Genomic DNA, 22,256 nt, shown 5'->3' on the forward strand with positions numbered 1-22,256 from the left:
AGACTCAGGTTGTTCAAAAGATAGTTCATCAGGCAATTGATCATCAATCCTTGTAACGTCATGATTGGAAATAGATTGCTCTCCTAAAGATCCAACAGTGTGTGTGTTTTCCAACTCAATCTCAAAATAGTTTCGACAGATTTCTTAAAAATTCACACTACCTGACAACTCCCAAGGCATATCCAATTCATCAAATTTTACATCTCTGCTTATAATACATCGTCCCTCACCTAATTCTAGAAGCCATAATCTCTAACCTTTTATATCAAATGGATAACCAAGGAAGATACATTTCCTTGCATGTGGCTCTAGCTTGTCTTATTTAATATGTGCATATGCTGCATAACCAAACACCTTCAAATGACTGAGATTTGGAGGCTTTCCTGATCAAACTTCTTGTGGAGTTCTCATATTCAAAGCAATTGAAGGACTCCTATTTATGAGATATGTTGTTGTCGAAACAGCTTCGTCTCAAAACATTTTAGGAAGCTTTGCATTTACAAACATACATCTCAACCTCTCAAGTAGAGTCCTATTGAAATGTTCTGCAAGACCGTTCTATTGTGATGTGTAAGGAACTGTGTGATGACGCTTAATGCCATACTATTTACATAAATTTATGAAACTGACATTCACATACTCCAGACCGTTATCTGTTCTCAAAACCTTAATTTTGTTCTCAAAACCTTAATTCTTCTTCTAATTTGATTTTCAATTAGGATTTTCCAATATCTAAAGGTTTCAAACGCATCACTCTTGTTCTTCAAAGTAAACACCTACAACTTCCTTGAGAAATCATCCACAATACTCATAAAGTATTTTTGCTCCTCTAATGGTAGTAACCTTTGCAGGTTCCCACAAGTCCGAATGAACATGATCTAGTATCCCTTCAGATAACTCTGTGCAAAGGTAATTCTGAAGGCTTGAATTTACCAAACAAACCTTTTTTGTGTAATTCACTCAAACCTCTTCGAGAGACATGGGCCAATCTCTTGTGCCAAATGACAGTTTCTTTATCACCTTGTCCTAAAACAACATTTTCACAATGAGCTTCAACTGAGGTTCCATTCAAAATATACAAGCCGTTTCTAAGTGTAACCTTCATTTCTAAAAGCGAACCTTTATAAATCTTAAGTATACCCCCCTTCAACTTGCCATTAATTCCTTCTTTATCAAGTTGTCCAAGAGAAATCAAATTTCTCTTTAAATCAGGAACATATCGAACATCAGACAGGAACTTCTCCATTCCATCAAAGAGTTTTAACCTGATGGATCTTGAAAATATTGATTATTGCCCCAACAAAACTTTCCCAACTTCAAGTTTCTCAAACATCCATAATCAAGTATCCACTCATCCCTAACTACATTCTCAGACCCAGTTAATACTCCTGCTAAATCATACCACTCATGCACATTTCTTCATTTTTCTCATCTTCCTTTTTTTTCTTTAATTTGAAGCAATTTTTCATCAAATGCCCTTCATTATGGCAATAGTAACATTTTTTTCTTCTCTTTACCCTTAGATTTAAATCTATGTTTAGTGCTTTTCACTTGTGATTTTCCATTAGACTCAGATCTTCCTCTAATCGCTAAAGCTTCAACATCTTTTTTTTTTTTTTTTTCATTTTTTATTTCAAAGTCTTTAAATCTCAAAGCATTTAAGACAATTTCTAAAGTCAATAAATCTCTGCTATACTTTATTGTAGCCTTAATTTATTTGTAGCTTTAAGGTAATGAATTTAGGAGAATAACAGCCTGATCTTCGTTATCTAGTTTTAGTCCTGTATTTGATAGATCCACACAAAGATTTACTTAAATAAAGTGATTCCAACTTAGTTAATAATTCTTTTGGATATTCAATATCATTAACTATTATCAGTTAAGTAAAGGATCATCGTGCTATAAGCTGTTTCTTCTATCTCAACTTGTTTTTATTTGGTTAGATCTGCAAGCCATGTTTCTGGTTTATCAAAAACTTTACTCAGTACTAAAAGAGCTTTTAAGCTTCTTTTTCCGAAGGCTAAAATCAGCCAATCAAAAATATTTTAGTCCATAGATAAAAAAAACTGAAAAACAGAGTCGAAGAATTGAAAAACAGAGCCGCTGAACACAAACTGAAACTCACAAATTCTGAGATGAAAACATTAGCAATAATTTATCAACCACAACTCTGATACCATTTGAAGTGAAAAATCTCACAAAACACACAGTTTATAGGTAAAACAGTAAACCAAGAACCAGTGTTATACACATATGTATATCATTTCATAAAATAAATCCGAGTAGAAGAGAATAGAGAGAAGAATACAAAAATTCATAGTGGTTCGATCGATAAGGTACATCAACTGTGCAAGATGAACAATCTTGTATTAGCTTCAATGTCTACATCTCCCACGAATTGATGTAATGGAGGCAGAAGAAAGAGGAGAGATATCTGATGTAGCCAACATAATCGTAACTCAATTGATATAGTGTTTGTACTATCGACCCCTGATTCTCCCACCCTACACTTTAATTACAATAAAAGAGAGATCTGATGTACAAATTTCAATAAATGGGCTTACAATACGGAGAGTTAAAGTTGTACAAATTTTTGGGTTTTTATCAATAATAGGATCAACACAAATTTTAGCTATGAAACCAATTCACAACTTCAACATTTAAATAATAAGATATGCTTTGAGTCAAATCATTGGTCAACAATATGTATTTATGGCATAAAATTGGAAAAATAAAATTGTGGAGCGAAATATAATTGAAAATGTTTATAATCTAATTTTATTAGAAGCATAAACTTGAATTAATTTAATTAAATCCAAACAATTTTTGGAAGAAATTATTAATCAACCCATCTCAATTTACACAACTTAAGGAGTATTAAAAAAAAAAAAAAACCACCTCCACTTAAATCCTAACCATAAAGATTGCTGTGGTTTATATGCAAAAATCAAGGGCTACAATCATGGTGGGTCATGTAGAGCCAGAGGGCAGGTGCCCCTCAATTTATCGTCTTTTATATATTTAATATAAATTATAAAGTAATATATATTAGTATATAAATAAGAGTCGTGTGACAAAAATGGTGTTGGCTTATGGGCATGTAATGTTGTTTGGTTAGCCATAGGAGTTCTTGGTGCTTGTAACATTTTATTTCATATTTTTATACGAATTCTGACCTGAATTTTTCATCTCTACATACTTTTGAATTATAGCAAAACACATGATATCACATGAGTCTTTTCGACATTTGTATTAATGAGACTGTAATTAATTGTTCAACTATATATCCCAATAAACTTTCAACGCCAACTAACATCATTATTTTCAAATTTAATAGTTAGTTTGAATATTTCAATCTTCTATAACCTTTTCAAATTTTGGCTTGAAATTTAAAAGATCATATTATTTTTTTAAAATTATTTTTATGATTATCTTATTTTGGATTTTTAAATCTTATACTATATTAGTTTTCGTAACTAACTTTTTATATTTATAGTAGATTTTCTATTAATCATAATTAAATCATATATTTTTTAAATTATTTTTATGATTATCTTTATTATAAATCTATTTTAAACATGGAATAAAAAAAAATCTCATTTTTATTAATTATTTTTTTAATCATATTATTGTTTGTTTTAAAAATTCCATTGGAAAGAATAGCAAAACAAAAATTTCATCAAATTTATAGCAAATATAGTCTCACATGTGTTCCCATTTTTCTTTAACCCTAAAATGCCTCCATTTGGATTTTCAGTTACACTGCAACTAATTCTGCCATTTGCAGAATTTTTAGCATAAATCTTGATTTTCTCCTACATTATCACTCTACATTTTTCGAAATTTAAAAATTAAATATAATTTTTTTCAATTATCATATTTGATTTTATCTTCAATTTCAAATTTTATTTTATCTAATTTTTCAATTTTTATCTTTTTCTTATTGATTTTATTTTTTGTTCTCAATCGACGATAAGTCTACTTTGGAGGCTCGACTTAATCGATCAAATCCACAGGTACAGGAAGAAAGGCTCGACTTAATCAACCACAACCAATATAGTTCAAGTCACAGAGTCTCTTCTTTCCAAAGTGATTTCTATCGAGCCATTGTGAAAAGGTAGGCCGAGCATATAGACAGTGTTGGTATTAACCTGTTTGCCTTGAGGATCTTATACCACCTTGGAAGGATGTATCATCGTCAAACATTGTTTCTTTCCTTTTTATTCATGAGATCTCCACAATTGATATAAACACCACATCATGATTGGTTAGTAATTTCAATTGATGGTTTTTAATTGGATTTCCATACTCTGGTTTTTAATTGGATTTCCATACTCCAATCTAAATCGGTCTCTTTCTTCATGAATGCAATTATTTAGATGAAGTTTTTATCAATCCAACCCTCACTTTCTAAACTAATATTTTGGTCTAGAACCAAGAAAAAATATTATTATAGAATTTTGGGTAAGTTCAAAAGCGATGTAGATGGTTTGCTTGAGTGATTTTCAATTGCAGTGTATTTGTTTTTAAGTTGATTGTATTTGTTGGATGTAGTTTGTAAACTAATTACACTGTATTTGTAGGTCACATAAATATCTCATTATAAGTATCGTAAAAAACTTTCAAAAGATCTTTGATGACTACAAAACTCTCATCATAATTACAGTGTAATTAATTTTACTTTAACCCTAAAATACCCCTCTAGATTTTCAGTTACGCTGCAATGGCAGAATTTTTAGCATAAACCCTGATTTTCTCATAAATTATCTCCCTACACTTTCGAATTTTAAAAATCGAATATAATTTTTTTTCCTCAAATATCATGTTTGATCTTATCTTCAATTTCAAAATTTATTTTATCTAATTTTTCAATTTTCATCTATTTCTTAATGATTTTTTTTTCGTCCTCAATAGACGACAAGTTTACTTTGGAGGGTTGACTTAGTCAAACAAATCCATTGGTGCATAGATGAAAAGCTCGACTTAATTGACCATCGACCAAGAGTTAAAGTCGCAAAATTTTTTATTTCCAAAGTGATTCATATCGAGCCATTATGAAAAGGTATGACAAGCATGAGCCATTATGAAAAGGTATGACAAGCATGAGCCATTATGAAAAGGTATGACAAGCATATGGAAGGTGTTGGCATTAACTTGTTTGTTTCGAAGGATTCTATTCATGACCGCACCATTGTTGGCGAAGGAGTCAATTTTGGAGATGAAAATGGCTACAACTTGGTTGGAAAAGTGGTCGGCAGAGTCTGGCCAATCGATTGTCTGTAGATGTTTGTTTGAATTACAATATAATTATGAATATTTCTTAATAAGTCATTTGCAATCTCATTTGTATAGCTGAGGGTAATTTAGACTTTTATAAATTTATTTATATTTTATTTTTAAATTTTTTTGCTATTTTTATGAATGAAATTATGATTTGCTATTTTTACAAATGAAAAGTTAAAATCTATTATTCTTCTCGTTAGCCCAAAGTTAATAAAGGAACGTAGGTCAAAGAATATGACATTTAGAATAGGGTTGATTAGATAAATAGCAAAATTTAAGTTTTCATTTGGATAAATAGCAAAAACTTTTTAAAATTGTAAAAATAGCAAATGGAATATAAAATTAAAAAATAATGATTAACAATTGTCAAAACTACTCCAATGGAATTCTAAAGGGTTGAGGGTTTCAACCGTTTGAAAACAACAAATACACTCTACTCACAACTATCACACACTACATAATGCATTATGACAAAGTGTTTAATCCACCATCACATCTCACACGGCAATCAATGAATTTAATCCAAAACCCTAACAAAAAATTTGTTCCCTAAAAATCGTTCCAACGCAAGAAGTAGGTGTGAGGGTTCTTGACAACTTCAAAAATCGTTCGACGAAAGAAAGACCTTCACTTCAAAAATCGTTCAAGAGAAGAAATACCTTCTCGACAGCTTCAAGTGCTTGACCTTCGACATTGAAGCTCCTTCTCGACAGCTTCAAGCGACAGCTTCAAGGGACTTTTGTGCGGTATCAAATATTTCTCCACAGGTATTGAATCTTAACACTTGCTTCAAGTCCTTTTAAGCCCCTCCTTTAGTGATTCCCACACTTTCGACATTGAAACCCCTTCTTTACTGATTCGATTGAGGGAGGAAGGTCAAGCCTGGAATCTGCTTAAATTTTCTAATTTCATACAGCATTGCGATTCCCAAACTTTCTTCTAATCCATGTATTGCAATCTGGTCTAACTCTTGTTTGCACGTTGAAGAGATGAAAAAAAATTTGAACGTAACTGTTTATATATAATATATAAATATTCCATTATTTTTTCAAAAATAAACAAAGATTTAATATTGGTTTTTTAGATATCAGAACTTGGTTTTATTGTTAAATATTTAGATTCAAATCTTTTGGGATATAAAATAGTGTCGTTTTTTTAGGACTTGTAAACAGAAACGATTAATGAAAATGATATAAAATCTCGTCCTTTGGTTATTTGTATAAAACTGATAAGCCTACGATTAATCAAACATTTCAAGTCATGAAAAAAGAGAAAGTCGAAGGAATAAGCAGAGCCAGCGAAAGATTAAGAGCAACTGGAATAATTAGTGGAAAAAACAAACAACCAAAGGGCCAATAGTTTTCAACAGTGACGACGAGGTATGTTCTTATTTTTATTTTCAAGTAGTTGTGAATATCAAATTTTGATCATGTATGTAAAACAGGGAAAAAGGGAGATAATGACAAGGGATCAGACATAAAACGTGCAACTCCAATAACTAGCAACAAACGAAAATGGAATGCTTCTACACTAGAGGTCAAAGTTCAAGCAAACAAACCAAGGATAAAGAGCAATGTCAGGATTATTTGATTTAACAAGAAATGTTAAGGGTTGAAGATCTTATAGATCTAAATTGCAATGTAGGCTATGAAAAAAAAAACGATAGAACCAAGCAAGAAAGGGAGAAAGGACGTAATAGAAGAAGAAGAGCAACATGAACTATATGAGGGAAAGGTATGATAATGTAGATTTTATGAAATCATCTATTAATTGCAGTGTATTTGTTAAAGTATTTACATAATATAATTAATAAATAATGAAACGGGATGAACAATATAGTAATGAGTTTGAAGAGGAAGAAGAGAACCTTGAAGGGACATATGAAAACATGCAAGATGAAAGCAAAGACAATAAAGAAGAGAAGCCACAAAGTTATGGGGAAACAACACTATTAGAAAAAAGATCATCTAGTGGACAGTCAGACAAGAGGATGGAAACAAAGAAATGAAAAAAGGTAATCATCTATGGAATGGATATATGTGAGGTATTTTTACTTAAGTATTTATTGATAGTTGTAAATATTAGGTAATAACTAGGTCAAATAAAGGCAAAGGTTGTAAATATTAGGTAATAACTAGGTCAGATAAAGGAAAAGGCAAAGTAACAACATGTCAAAAGGGAAAAACAATCGAAATGATAGATACACGTGAGATATTTTTACTTAAATATTCTGTAATTGTATTTACTATTAGCTTATGATTAAGCTTGTGTTTATGGTTTATTTCAAATGTGTTAGGATTGTTTGTATTTGATGGATAGTGCAAAGAGAAATGAACCACTGAAAATAAACTTGCAAACAAAGACTTTGTAATTGATAAACTCAAGGAGAATTTAAATAAGGAGTTACAACAGAGATTTAGAGAAACTATTTTTGGACATTTCCTTGATTTTTCCATTACAAATCAATCTTCCCAGCTGTTGTTACACCTAGTACAAAGATAGTGTAAACCAAAGTCATCATCCCAGTTTAATTTCTTCATAGGGGGTCGAGTACTGAAATTTGGTTTGAGAGAATTTGCATTGATAATTGGTATAAATTGTGGTGAATTGCCAATAATTGATAAAAGTGGGATAAAATGAGGAGGTAATATAAGAAAAATATACTTCGAGGATATGAAAGTTGTGACTAGGTATTTCCTTAACATAGCTTTTAAAGTTAGCAAGGCAGGATGTGAAAATGACAGGATAAAAATGGCGATGTTGTTTTTCTTGGAAAGTTTTCTTCTCACAAAATAAGATTCAGTGAATGTGAATATAGACCACATCCTAATGGTCGATGACGATGACCTCTTTGATAACTACCCATGGGGAAAGGTTACTTTTAATTTACTTGTTGATGTTATGCATAGAGCAATACACAGCAAAGGTAAATCAAGAAGATCAATGGGGGAATTTATATTCCCAATCGTAGCATGGGCATACGAGGTCATACCCACCTTGAGCTCGTCACAAAATTTATTTTCCAGGAAGATTTCTAATAATGTTCAAAGGATAGTAAATTGGGTTGCAGACAGCCAACCCAAATGGAAGGATCTCAAGAGAAGAGTATTTGATTCAAAAGAGGTATAAATATCTATACAAACAAAATAGACATACAGTCTTAAATTCTAAACTATAAACTAACATATTATTTCCTTGTTTACTGGACAACTTGAAATTTGTCCATTACTTGCAACCCCACGAGAAATGACTATGCTATATTTTGCTCCATTCATTGAGGAGGAAAAAAGGGTGCTGCAAGAGGTTGAAGAAGAAATGAGAAGATATAGGCCAAGAGAGAGAGTGGTTGAACTATCCTTGAATAGAAGACTTGGTTTATCATCTGACAAATTTGAAATGAAACAAAGATTTGAAGGAATAGAGACAATACAACAATTAATGAACACAAGAACAGATGAAAACTTTGATGCCATGAAGATTAGTCAGCAAATCTTGACGAAGAAGATAGATGACTTGGTGGAATCGTTAAACAAAATGATTGACTACATGAAGACTACACAGACTGTTCAATCACACGCATCAACAAGCAATCTATTTATGGTATGTAAACTAACTTCACTGTATTTATTGTATTTCATAGTACAAACCTACTATGAATTATATGGAAGTCGCTTGCATCCAAATTTGAAAAGGAACTAGATGGTATTGAGAAAGAACAAGAAGAAAAAGAAGAAGATAAGGGGTTGGTTGATGCTTTTGATACTCCTACAATAATTCGAAGAAAAGATGACGATGAGGACGAAGAAGGCCAAGGAAACAAGGATCATAAATTGAAAATACTATCAGCAGTACACAAAGAAGCATGCCATGGAGATTAAAACAAGGAGTCTGAAGAAAAAATAAGTAAAGAACCAAAGGTCAAGGTGAGTTGATATAAGCATGTTACAGATTATATCTTTTACAATACATGGAAATTGACTAGCAAAATTGATTGAGATAGGACAATCAAGATATTGATCAAGAAATCAACGAAGTGATTTGATCAATTGATGAACAAAATATTTATAAGAAGTTGGAGATGTCAAACAAGTGAAAGACAATAATATTGGTATGTTTCTTTAAAACTGTACAAAATTTAATTATTATTTTTTAACTCCATATTAAATAAATTATTTGGATTTTTTAATGTGTTAATAGAATCACACTCCTAAAACTTCAACAACTAAGATTCTTGAAAAGGTATGGCCATTGTGGTGCATAGGTCAACACCTATAACCAAAAAAGCAAGAGGTATAATACTACAACTAATGTGGATCTTGAACATATAATGTGTATTTATACATATCTATAACAAATGTTGTTTCTTGAATAACTAATAAAAGGTCAAAAGGAAGTTGGATATGATTGATAAGCTATACAACATTGATGAAAATAACCCTATTACAAGGAGTCCTAACAACAACTAATTGGTCACTAAATGTTGTTAGTTAAACGTAACTAAGCAAGAGTTGATCATGATGACTAACCAAAAGGAGGAAAGAAGATCAAGGCAAGGAGAACTAAAAAGAAAACTGCCAAAAGTTAATGATGTGAATCCACCAATGATAGACATATGGATAGATGCAACAAGATGGATAATACGAAAACTTCAAATCACGGATGAAAATACCCCCCAGATGGCCCATCATTTGACTTGCACTTAAGCCAAGCCTGAACTTGTGATGAATGAACCAAGTGATTTTGACTTTTTATGTCATTCTTGTTTTAGATTTTGAAAGTAGAATACATTTAGATTTTGTGTAGCTATTTGGGCAAATTTTATAATCTTGTTTTGGTATATGTTTTAAACTTTAGAACTTTTTAGTAGAATTGGTTCCTACATTCAATGAAGGGAATGACTTGGATATGTTGATATACTTTCTATTTTGGTATACAATATAACTATTTTGGATTTTGAAAATATAATAGATTTGGATTTGGAGCAGTTATTGTGTACGAGTTTTTCTGGCCAATCCGGTACTGAATAACCTCGATAAAATGGGCTTGTTAAAGTCTTAATCGTCCAAAGGACATATACATAAATTATTTGTAATTTTAGGTGAATTGAACTTTTCACATTGCACATACATAAAGTTTAATAACAACAAACACACTGTAATTATAAAGCATGCAACTCAATTTCCAATCCTCAATAACATAAATGAACAACGAATGTATCAAGTGATTTGGACTTGTTATATCTATAATGTTTTGGTATACAATTTAAATATTTTGGATTGATTTCACAAACACACTGTAATTCTAAAATGTTTAGCTTAATTTCCTATTATGAATAATACAAAGGGACAATTGCAAATATAGACATTAGACCCAAAGTATTAGCAAATATAACATAATGTAAAAAAAAATTGCAAATATGACCAAATTTAAATAGTCTATCAGTGATAGACCATATTATTGGTAGAAGTCTATTAGTGATAGACTATACCACTGGAAAGAGTCTATCAACGATAGAAGTCTATCGTTGATAGATTTGTCTATATTTGCAATTTTTTTTAAATGATATTATACACTTGGTTATTATTTCTAAAAATGCTACCAATTGCAATTACCCTAATACAAATGACTGAACAACCATAATTAATTAGTAATATTTAACTTTCAATTCCATGTACAATCATTGTTATATCATTACTATTTTGGTATACAATGTGAATATTTTGGATTTATTTCACAAACATACTATAATTCTAAAACGTTCAGCTTAATTATGCCCATTCTGGATAATACAAATGACTGAACTACCAACATAAATTAGGTTTAAGTTTTAAAAATGACTGAACTACCAACATAAAAGTAAGATAACAAATTGCAATATCAATATAAATAACAATTCCTTTCATAAATTCCATTAAGTTTGAATATTAAAGAGCTGTGTGAAAAGGGAAACAAACTGAAAAGTAAAGAAAAATAATACTACAAAATATAACACTATAAGTGCATTCAATGACGTATAGGATCCTTGCAAGACATACAGTTATGACCCCTCTTACCCAACGGACTACAACAGACTGTAGCTTTGTTTTCTAAACAAGACATGATTCTTTTTTTCTTAGGTCCCCTGTTGGGTTTTATATCCTAAAACTCGTGGTTTGTAAACAATAAACTTATTCTCTAAATCAATAAATTTGTTATTGAAATTTGATTCAATAAAGTTATATTTAATATATAAATTGCTTATTTCGTTTTAGAAATAAATCCAATAAACTAAAAGATCCTTGACTATTACATGAGTACTTGAACTTTATGTGGAGACATAAAAGTAAATCAAGTTTGAGTAAATAGTCAAAATGATCCATAGTATATGAAAAAGGTTGGGTGCCTTATTCTGGTAACACTATCAGATGCGGTTTATTCTGAAGTTGTTACAAAGAGTTGTAAAGTGCTACAGATGAAGTGATCCTAATTCATATATATGATGACATGAGGAGTGGGGGTGTCCTGTGCAATGAGTTTGCACAAGATTGGACCACGACATAAGTCACTCTTACTTTATAACTTGTTTACTGTTTAAGACTAACTATTTCACAGCGACGACCTAGGTAACTTGACCTTAATCTTGAGCTAACTATGAACTCTTGTTTATTCGAGATTATCCTTAGATTTTCATAGGTGGAGGTTAGCTCAACATGCCAACTTAATAAGGCTCCCATTGCAGGGGTAAGACCGGGTAGATAGCTGGGGACATATGGTGCAGGATGAAATTCATTACTACCCGCTTTCAGGGATAGTAGAGAGGTTATTCCCTTAAGTGCTGACTTAGGGTCTTGAACAAGGGGCCCTACCCTCTCATTGACCCGAGAGGGACTCGATTTGATGATCGAATCACAAACCAACTGTTCATTAGAGGATCAATGGGACTTAAGAAACAAGAGGTAATTTCGGGGGCAAAACAACCTTTTGACCCAGCCGTTATTACGAACAACCTGTGAAGGAATGACTTACTAATTATGGTTATTAAGTGGACAACAGTGAGAAGAGTTCAACTATGGGCTATAGTGGAGTGTCCCATTAGTTAACAAATGGGGGTTAATTCGGTGTAAAGAGTTTAGCCGATTAATCTCGGATCGTTGGAGCCCATGATCTGTAGGTCCACTAGGTCCCCCTACTAGCTCATAAATAGATTAGCCTTAGAGTAGCGTGATAAGTTGATTTGAAACGTTCAAATTAGAATTAAGAGAATTAGTAATTATATGTGATATAATTATATGTTTAATTTTGAAATTAAACGAAATTGGAGAATCAATTAATATTTAAATATGATTTAAATATTAAATTCATGAATAAGGATTCATGAGAGTGAAAAGGTGTTAAATTAATTTAATATTGGATATTAAATTAATTAGAATTAATTAAATTGTTTAGTTAATTATTAATTATTAATTTTATTAGAAAAATTAATAAAATTTCAATCTTAATTATTAGAATTAAAACTGAAAAGAATTTTGATTTTGAAAAGAAAAATTGAAATAAAAGGAATTGGAAATTTGGAAAATCCAAAAAGAGTTGGATTTTTCCACTCACTTCTTCAAGCACCTTACTCATACCTCAATACTTTCCACTCAAATTTCTTAAGCATGAGCTGTGATTCATGTAGGAAATTTAGTTGCATGAAAATCATGTAATATAATGCTAGAATTTTGAATGGAATGGGCATACAATTGTTGCTGAATTATGAGAAATTAAAGGTTGAAGAAAACTATTCTTCATAGTGAAACCAGAAAACCTTTCTCCTCCATTTTCCCTAATTCAAGCTTGTTTTGAGTCCCACAACTCAATCTAAGGCACTAAGAGAATAGTGGGGAAGACCTTGTGGTGGTTCACATCCAATAGAAGGGAGGATTGAAGTTGAAGTTCGTGATTTAAAGGTACTTAAAAGGTTAGTGTTGAAACTCTGTTTTTAGTTTATGAGCATGTGAGTTTAAAGCCAAATTAACGAATTAGAATGCTTAATGATCCTGTTTTGCTTCTGCTGCTTACTTCCTTAATCTAACAATCCCAACCAGACGTTTGACATTAGGAGGGAGAATTGGATCATTGCCAACTGCATGAATTGAAGTGAGTTGTTGAACATTAAAAATAGGTCGCGTTTTCTTTCTATATAACAAATGTAGATTGGAAACACGATAGAAATCATGTGTGTATGACTGCAGTTGAAGGTTCCTACGAGACAATGCAATGCATGCATGAGAGCACGAGATCATGTCTAGGTCCCAACGCCGACACGAGCAAGTACGATTCAGAATGTTAACAACAAATTAGTTTGAGCGATCATGCACTTCAAATTCATACTAGTCAATGGGGTATAACTACAAAAAAAAAAAGATTAATAAACTTATAATGTTTACTATTAACAATAGGTTTAATTGAATATAAATATTGTGTAAATAAAAGAACACTTGCATCCATTGACCTATTGTCACTTAAAGCTGATCGAATAGTGTTCTCTGCATACGATGACAATGCAGAATGCTGGAAACTTCAATGACTACAACGTTTATAAAACAATTTTTGAACCAAACTATGGATGGATTCAAGGAGACCAATAGGTAATTCGTGTGCTTCTTTTAAAGCTGAATTCATGCATTCAGATATATTGATTGTCATCAAGGAATATCTTTTCCTCCAACAAAATTCCCTATCCCATTTAGATTTTCCAACATCCTCTAATTCAAGCCTAATGGATGAAGCAACCTCATCCAACTTCCTTATGTAATACTCAAATTCACCAATTGTATATGCTCTTGCACATGTATGGAAATTGTCTTCAATTAAACGTGATTTATGGTTCTTATACAAATGAAATGCACACAACCGTTGTTCAGCAAATCATAAATAGAACTAACACCCTTGACTATACTTTTATGACCATCCGACACAATAACATGGTCGTAAGAATCCCCAAAAACAGCTTTAAGATTATGAAAAAACCAAGACCATGATGTATCATTCTCATAATCGACAATGGAAAATGCAAGACGTACAATCTACGAATTGCCATCAAATGTGTTAGCAAACAATAATATCCCAAAATTTTTTTCTTTAGACTAGAACCATCAACTAACATAATAGGAAAACAAAAATTTCATGCATCTATGGGAGCAGTAAGGGCCATAAAGTAATACTTAAACTTACTTTCATTATCAGATTCTTGTGCTGTATATGTTCCTGTAAGGAATAAACTAGGGTGCATATACAAAACAAAATAGGTTGTATATAATTGCTTAAACTAAATATAGACAAGAAAAATACCATGATTGTTTTCAACCAATGTAGCTAAAATGGTGACAAAATGGCATGTGAGGACTCAGGAGTCCCTCTGAGGGAATTAAGGGCAATCTCATGACCTCTCCAAGCTTTATCATAACGTATATTTACATCATGTTGTATTCTCATATAGCTTACAACATCACAAGGTCGGCATGGGACTTTGTCATTCATTTTAAAAAATGACTTTATACACTCAGCAGCAATCTAAGATGTTGTTTGTCGATGACCATCTTTAACAATGTCAATAGAACATTGATGGATATCGATGTATTTCCGAACCATCCACACACCACCCCCTCTATATACAGATTCACATAGATACCACCCACAAGACATATCCTTGCAACAAATTTCAAATGAAGTTTTTTTTACCTAGTAATAGTAAGTTCAAAACTGTTTTTAAGAGCAAACAAATAAATTGCTTTCTTCAATACAAACTTGCTGCTAAAAAGTAAACCTACTCTAACGGAAATACCAGATTGAAAGGAATCGAAGTCTTGAAAATCAATGATTTCAATGTTTCCCTCGGGAGGTTGGGAAGAATTATCAATGTTTGCTAATTCATTATTCAAATACAATGTATTTCAAGTGTTTGGGGCAACAGATGAGACATGGTCAACCACCACACATAAATAAATTTTGGGGGAGTCTGATAACACTAACATCAACCACAAAATATCTTTATCTTCGACAATACTAACAAAATTCGAATTGGCAAAACCAATCTGGTACATTGTCAAACAAGATATAGTTAACTCACTCGAGGAAAAAAGTTTACCATGGATATATTCCACAAATTGTTGGAACGATGAATTTGATGGAATATGTGCCTTAAAATTTTGAAAATTATGGTAGTGAGAATTCTCATCCCATCAACCATCAAAGAGGAGTCTAATCCTTTGTAATGCCATAGCAAAAACAGTAGCTTATTAAAGAAATCACAAGAAAACCTAAATCGATGAACACTTAGTGTGAGTAATAAAAGTTATAGCAATATACGGAGCAACAATCTAACTGATTCTTGTGCAACCAATGCATGACCTTTTTTTATGAAGTGATATTTCTTTTTCCCAAATCGTTAAAATAATAACAAAAATAGTATATACAACTAATTTATTAAGAATGTGAGAAACATACAACTAATTTATTAAGAATGTATATATAAAAATATGAGAAACAATATAAAGATCTGAATAAAATTGAATACGTATAAACCATTCAAAGATTTGAATAAAATATATGGATAAAATAAATTATAATAATATATGGATATTTCAAATATAAATTTAGTAGAAAAATCTGGATATTTAATTAAGGTGAGATAAATTCGAAAAGTGGTTAAACAGAATCTAAAATAATAATAAAATATAGAGATATGTTAATTACATGAGCAAAATTAGGAGGGCAGTTGTCCTTGACATATACCTCAACCCTGTTTTCTATTTAGTATTTAAAGTTTCATCAACAACATCACTTACGAACAAGGCAAGGACAAATCAGGGATTTAGAAATTTGTGGCCATTTGCATGTCACGTGAGTTGCCATAATTCTTATTTTTGGGCAGCTTTGTCATTTTTCAGAATGAAACCTTAAATTCTGCCATACGATCCAATTAAAATATAATAACTTACCATTTTTTAATAAATAATCAAACAAGATTATTTTTTATAAGTAACATGATTGGACAGTTTATACACTTTTTACATTCTTTTCAAAATTCACTTTTCAATCTCAAGAACATTCAATTAAAAAGATGTCGTTCATTTTCTGCACATAATTTTATATTCACATTACACCTTATATGTGAAACCCAGATTTTTATTTTTCCTACTTAAGCAGGAAATAAAAGGGATTAACTAAGTGAAAGTTAAATCCTATGTTGAAGTGAAGGAAATTTCTAAGTGTTTAAATAAGATTTTAGGAGAAGCCTTAACTAGTAGAAAATTGGCTAAATATAACCCATGAGTTGGAAGCTAGAAAATTGACTAAGTGTTGTTCCATGCATTAGCCTTGCTCATTTAGAGGTTATTTAGGCATTGAAGAAAGCCAAAGTGTGGCCAAGAGAAACACATACAGCAGCCAATGTCTTGAGAGGTTAGAAAAACGCATGTGGCAGCCTTAAGTTGCGCGGACAAGGGCGTTAGACGTAAGAGTTGCGCGTGCTAGTTGATCGTGTAGTAAAAGGAGTAGTGCTACGCGAGGGTATGCGGCAATGCTACACGATGGTATACGGCAACACCATGTGATGGTGCTATGCGGCGGCCTTGCTAAAGGATGAGCTAGGTGATGAAACAAGCTATGGTGGACACATGGTGAATTGTCTTTGCGTTGCTAAAGCTTGTGGTAATAAGGTTTATGAGGTTGGTTGCGTTGGTCTTAAAGTAGAGACTAAGGATGTTGACAAGCAACAAGGACATATATGCATTGGTCATAAGGGATGCGCTAGCAAGATCCTAGGCGATGGTAAGCTATACCATGAGGTGTTGAGTTGAGAACTAGGATGACCCAAAGGTTGTTATGCATTGGTGATGTGCTATGTGCCGAGGACATTCGAGGCATGTGGACAAGGGTTGAGCAAATAGTATGCGGTGGAAGAGGGTTGGTCATAATCCTAGTTGAGCGCATAGGGCAAAGGTAAGCCATGTGGTAGAAGGCATGTGGCCAAGGAGGAGCATTGTGAGCATCCAGCATATACGACAAAGTTGCGTCAATAGGATGCACAAGGTAAGGTTGCGTTAATTGGAAATGGCACAATTGAGGTTAGTAGGTCGCATACGGGGAAAGGTGCTAGGCGGCAATGGCTTGAAGGGTGTTATGTTGAGATTTAAAGACACCGTAAGGGCACAAGGTAAGGTTGGATGAACACATATGAAATTAGATGGACGCATATGAGAGATGAACACATATGAAGTTAGATGGACGCATTCAAGGTCGTCATCCGGACATGTAGCTTGTTGGGATGAAACCTTAGGCCTTAAGCAAACGAGGTGGATGCACAAGAAGACATGCAAATGTGAGGTCTATGTGTTGGCTAAAGGAAGAGGAAGACACCTTGGATTGTGATGGTGTAAGGTTGCATTAATAGTGTAAGGAAAGGACACTTGGACATGCGACCAAGTAGGAGGTGTCGGCCTTAGGAGATTTTGGATGCCTATAAATAGGGCCAAGGACTTCAGACCATAACTCAAATTCTCTTCAAAGGACACTAAGAAGAGTGAATGAAGGCTGATTCGGAGAAGACTATGCATTGATGGAAGAACGCATGCGTTTGTTGCAGAAACCATGCGTCGGTCATGAAGTTCCAAGAGGAGGAGATGTTGTCGGACAGGAAGGTCTGGAAGTAGCATCAACTTGGGATGAAGAGTTCTCCCAGAATACTTGTGCGTTTGGAGTGATTCCAAATCCAGAGAAGAAACTCCAAGGAATTGGGTTATAGAATGAGGACAAGACAGAAGGGTCGAGTTGTCGGGTAAGCCTGGGTCAGCCTTGATGTTTTGATGATTCTGGCCAAACCACGAAGAGTTATGAGCTAAGATTTTTAGTTAAGCTTTTTGAGACATTTTAGAGCATATTTGTAGAAGGAAGTAGCTCGAGATAAAGTCTAGAACTATGAGTAATCTGAGCTTTAAATTGAATCTGGAATTTAGGGTTCAAAAGACGAGCCCGGGAGGATCAAGGAACTTCTGAGAGAAAGATTCCTATCCTTACCAAGGTAAGTGGTACTTTCCTTTAAGTCTTAAAGTATATATTTTAGAGTAAATTGTGTATGCTTATGTTATGAATGAGTACCTAGCATGAGAATGAGATTATGTGATCGGGATGGTCAGGGGGTCAATAGACCTAGTTCCTGAGCCTGAAAGCAAAATCTCATGGGATGGTCAGGGGACCGAGAGGTCTAGTTCCTGAGCCTGTGGGTGGATCCTCGTATGGGCTGGTTAGAAGGCCGACGGGCCTAGCTTCTGAGCCCATGAGCAGGGAGCTATGTGCACATAGGAGACAAAGGAAATGAAAAGAGTAAGCATTGTATTTAATAACAGTTAACTATCTACCGTATGTGTAGGTAGAGATTAGACTCATTCTAAATAGTTATCAGTTTAGCTATCTATTGTGCGTGTAGATAGAGTTGAGAACAGACTCATTCAAAGTTGAGGTTTGAATGTAATCTTGTAGTTGTGATATGCTTGTTATTTATGAGTTGAGATAGACTTTAGAAGTTACTTACCACTCATTGAGCTTTGTGAAGCTCATTCTTTTCTTTCATGTTTTTCTTCCCAGGTAGCGAAAAGTGAGGAGTTCTAGGGTGCTGCTAAGGTCAAGGTCTGCCACATGCCACAATTGCACTTCCAGAGGGTTTTAAGAGTGGTTGTTGTAAAATTTGTAGTTAAGTCTTGGAGTTGTATAAACTTTACATTGTTGTATAAAATGGCCTACTTAATCAGTTGTTATTTATCTCCTCGACTTAAAGTTTACTGAGTGTAGTAAAGAGTTCAGATGGGCAGTAGATATCACAAAATGGTGGTATCTGCGGTCCCTCACGCCTCTCCTCGGGTTCAGGAGTGCGAGCTCGGGGCGGGGTGTGACATTATATATTTTTGTTTGTTTCCATATTATTTTTATATTCATATCTACTCATATAGGTTTTAAAAATTAATTTCAAAGTTCAAGCAAGAGGATTATTTGTTGTCACTCATATAGATACACAAACTTGACAAGTAAGTTTTAAAATCTTCTTAGATTTTAAGTTTTTAAGCCTTTAAATCTATATAATGGAATGTAATATTCTTATTATTAATACTTTTATAGAGTTAATTCAAAATTAATATGGAGAGATATTAAAAAAGAAAAGCAACAATAGAGATTGTAGAGGTACCATCTTCAAAGAATGGGAAATATTTTTTATTCTAATCGATAAAATCAATCTAGAAAAACTACTTGCATATCCTGGTCTAAGAACCAAAATTTATTATTATAATTATAATATTTGAGATCAAGTTCGTATAACATATTTACTAAAAGATCATTGTAAACCTCGAAATCATACTTTTCCACTTAAAAATTTTGGTAAAAAGTCAACACGATGTAATATAGCTTGGTTAAGTGAATATTCTAATTAGTTAGAATATAACAGTTTAGAGGATGTTTATGTTGCTATCTATTCAAACCAGAAATAAGTAAAGAGTTAGGATCGATTTCAAAACATGAAAACTCATAGAGGATAATTGTAATTTAATAAATTAATTAATATATGAAATATGAATACTTTTTTTTTTTTTTTTTACATTCATTTATAGATTTTGTTGTTAGAGAATGTTGACATCTTAATTATATGAAAATGCCAAAAACATGTCGATGTTGATAAATTTTCAAATAAGTTTAAATTCACAATCATTAATATTAGACTCATGTTATTAATATCAATATTACTGGTATAGGTATTTATAATTGGATATGGGTTGGATTGAATTAGGTCAAAAGAGAATTCTTTTAAGTTAAGTTTCAAATTTAATCCCTATAATTTGGAAAATGTTAGAATTTAGTCTACATTATTTAAAAGTAAAAATTTGGTATTTATAGTTTAATAAAACTTCATAAATAGTTTCTATGGTTTAATAAAATCATCATAATAGTCGCTAGAGTTTTAATTTTAAATATAATATAAATTATAAAGACTAAATTCTAAATTTTTTTCGTCAAATCGAGCATAGCTCAATTGGCATGTGAGTGTATCAAGTCCCCCACCCCAGTTGAACTCGAAAAAAAAAAAAAAAAAACTTCCAATTCAATAATATAGACCAAATTTGCAATTTAGGAAATCTAATTGAATTATTTGAGTCATAAATTAATTTAACTCTAAGGGGGCGTTTAGGGTGCTGAGTGGGTTGTAATAGTCAGTGTTTATTATAGTCTATGGGTAATAATAGTATGTGAGTTATAATAGTTTGAGGATTATAATGGTCTATGTTTGGGGTGCAGATTATTTTAGTCTGTGTTATAATATTCTGTATTTGGAGTGCAGGTTATTATAGTTTATGGTATAATAGTTTGTGTTTGGTGTGCAGGTTATTATAGTCTGTGTTTGTTGTACAGGTTATTATAGTCTGGGTTATAATAATCTGTGTTTGGGGTGCAAATACTCTAATTATTAGTACAATGATTAACTAATATATAATTGATGAAATATTTGAGTTTGGTCGCTGAAGATACTCTAATTATTAGTTTAAAATTAGTACAGAAAAGGTTATTTAAGCATCTTTGTACTAATTTCTAAACATGGATTGTGGATCAAATCCTAATTTATATGTTTATGAATAATTACACCCTAACAAGGTTTTATATGGTTGGCAAATCAAATTCTATTTTATGTTTTCAAATTCATTAAATTCAACAAATATATATTTAAAATAATCTCAATTCTATTTCAAAAAATTGTTTACAGATTCTGTAAATTAAATAGTATAAATTTCAAAAATAACATTTTTATATTTCTAATATAACTAGATTTTGAATTTTAAATTCTAAAATGCATAATTATATTTATTAATAATGTTATTATAAATTAAACATATATAATTTATAAGTGTAGTATCAAAATTAAAATAAGTATTGTGTGAAGAAATTTTTTACCGATAAAAAAAAAATGTCAAACTAGTTTTAGAAAGAACAAACACACACTAATAGATACAGATAAACTTCTTTTAGCATTGATTAGTGGTATATTTCTACTAGTTTCTATCACTAATAGACCCTGATAGATTTCTACTGTATCAAAGAAGATTAAAATTATGATATCTTGTGTGAATAGTTTCCGTTATTTTTCTATTTTTAAAAAAACTCCTATTGTGTAATGTATTATAAATTATATAATATTACAAAATAATAATAACATAATTTTTAAACATAAAACATTTTTATAAATTAATTTATAGTCAATTTAAAATTTAGTCCATGGCACAATTAGTTTTATGGTTTTTAAAATATAGTATCAAACTCATTTAAAACAACGAGTTAAACTAAAATTCAATTTTTGAATATGCTTCTAAACACATATCTAAAACAAAAAATACAACTTTATTTTCATTGAATCACTTGATACAACCTTGTTTTCATTGAATTCTTTGTTTTCAAATTTTTGTTTCTACTTTATCTATCAAGCAATATAGACCCTAAATGTTTTATTTTATTGAATAAAGATTTTAAAGAAATTAAGAAGTGAAAGGTAATTGAAATACGGTGGTGTTTATGCACCCATAGTGAACATTTGGTTCAATCATAATGGAAATCAACCATCATTCAATAAATCACAAAAAGAATGAGATTTCCTTCATAGGGTTTACTACAAACAAGCTGCAATTGTGATTAGAAACTCATTGGTGCTATTTTCTTTCCTATGGAATCATAATGAAATATTCAAATATAGATGATTATGGACAACTCATGAAGGATTTACTTGCACTAGACCAAACATAATCATAGATAACTCGTAAAAGATTAAATTGCATTTCGTGATTATATCCACGATACAACTTGTCCCTTATAATGCATAAGAGTCCAACACTGGATCTATAATGGAGTGATCTATAGTTAATTAATGAAAAAAATTAATTAACATATCATCCAGAAACCAACAATCGATTGAGATATCA

At 31.7% G+C, this 22,256-nt stretch overlaps 2 pseudogenes; one reads left to right on the forward strand and one right to left on the reverse strand.

The window, feature by feature from the left end:
• Positions 1-11,286: 11,286 nt before the first annotated feature.
• On the reverse strand, positions 11,287-14,739 carry LOC150037494 (uncharacterized; annotated as a pseudogene).
• Positions 14,740-14,835: 96 nt separating this feature from the next.
• Positions 14,836-18,049, forward strand: LOC150037495 (uncharacterized; annotated as a pseudogene).
• Positions 18,050-22,256: the final 4,207 nt, after the last annotated feature.

The sequence above is a fragment of the Benincasa hispida genome, chromosome 3 (assembly GCF_027475165.1).
Source record: "Benincasa hispida cultivar pf3 chromosome 3, pf3_genome.v1.1, whole genome shotgun sequence".
Taxonomy (NCBI): domain Eukaryota; kingdom Viridiplantae; phylum Streptophyta; class Magnoliopsida; order Cucurbitales; family Cucurbitaceae; genus Benincasa; species Benincasa hispida.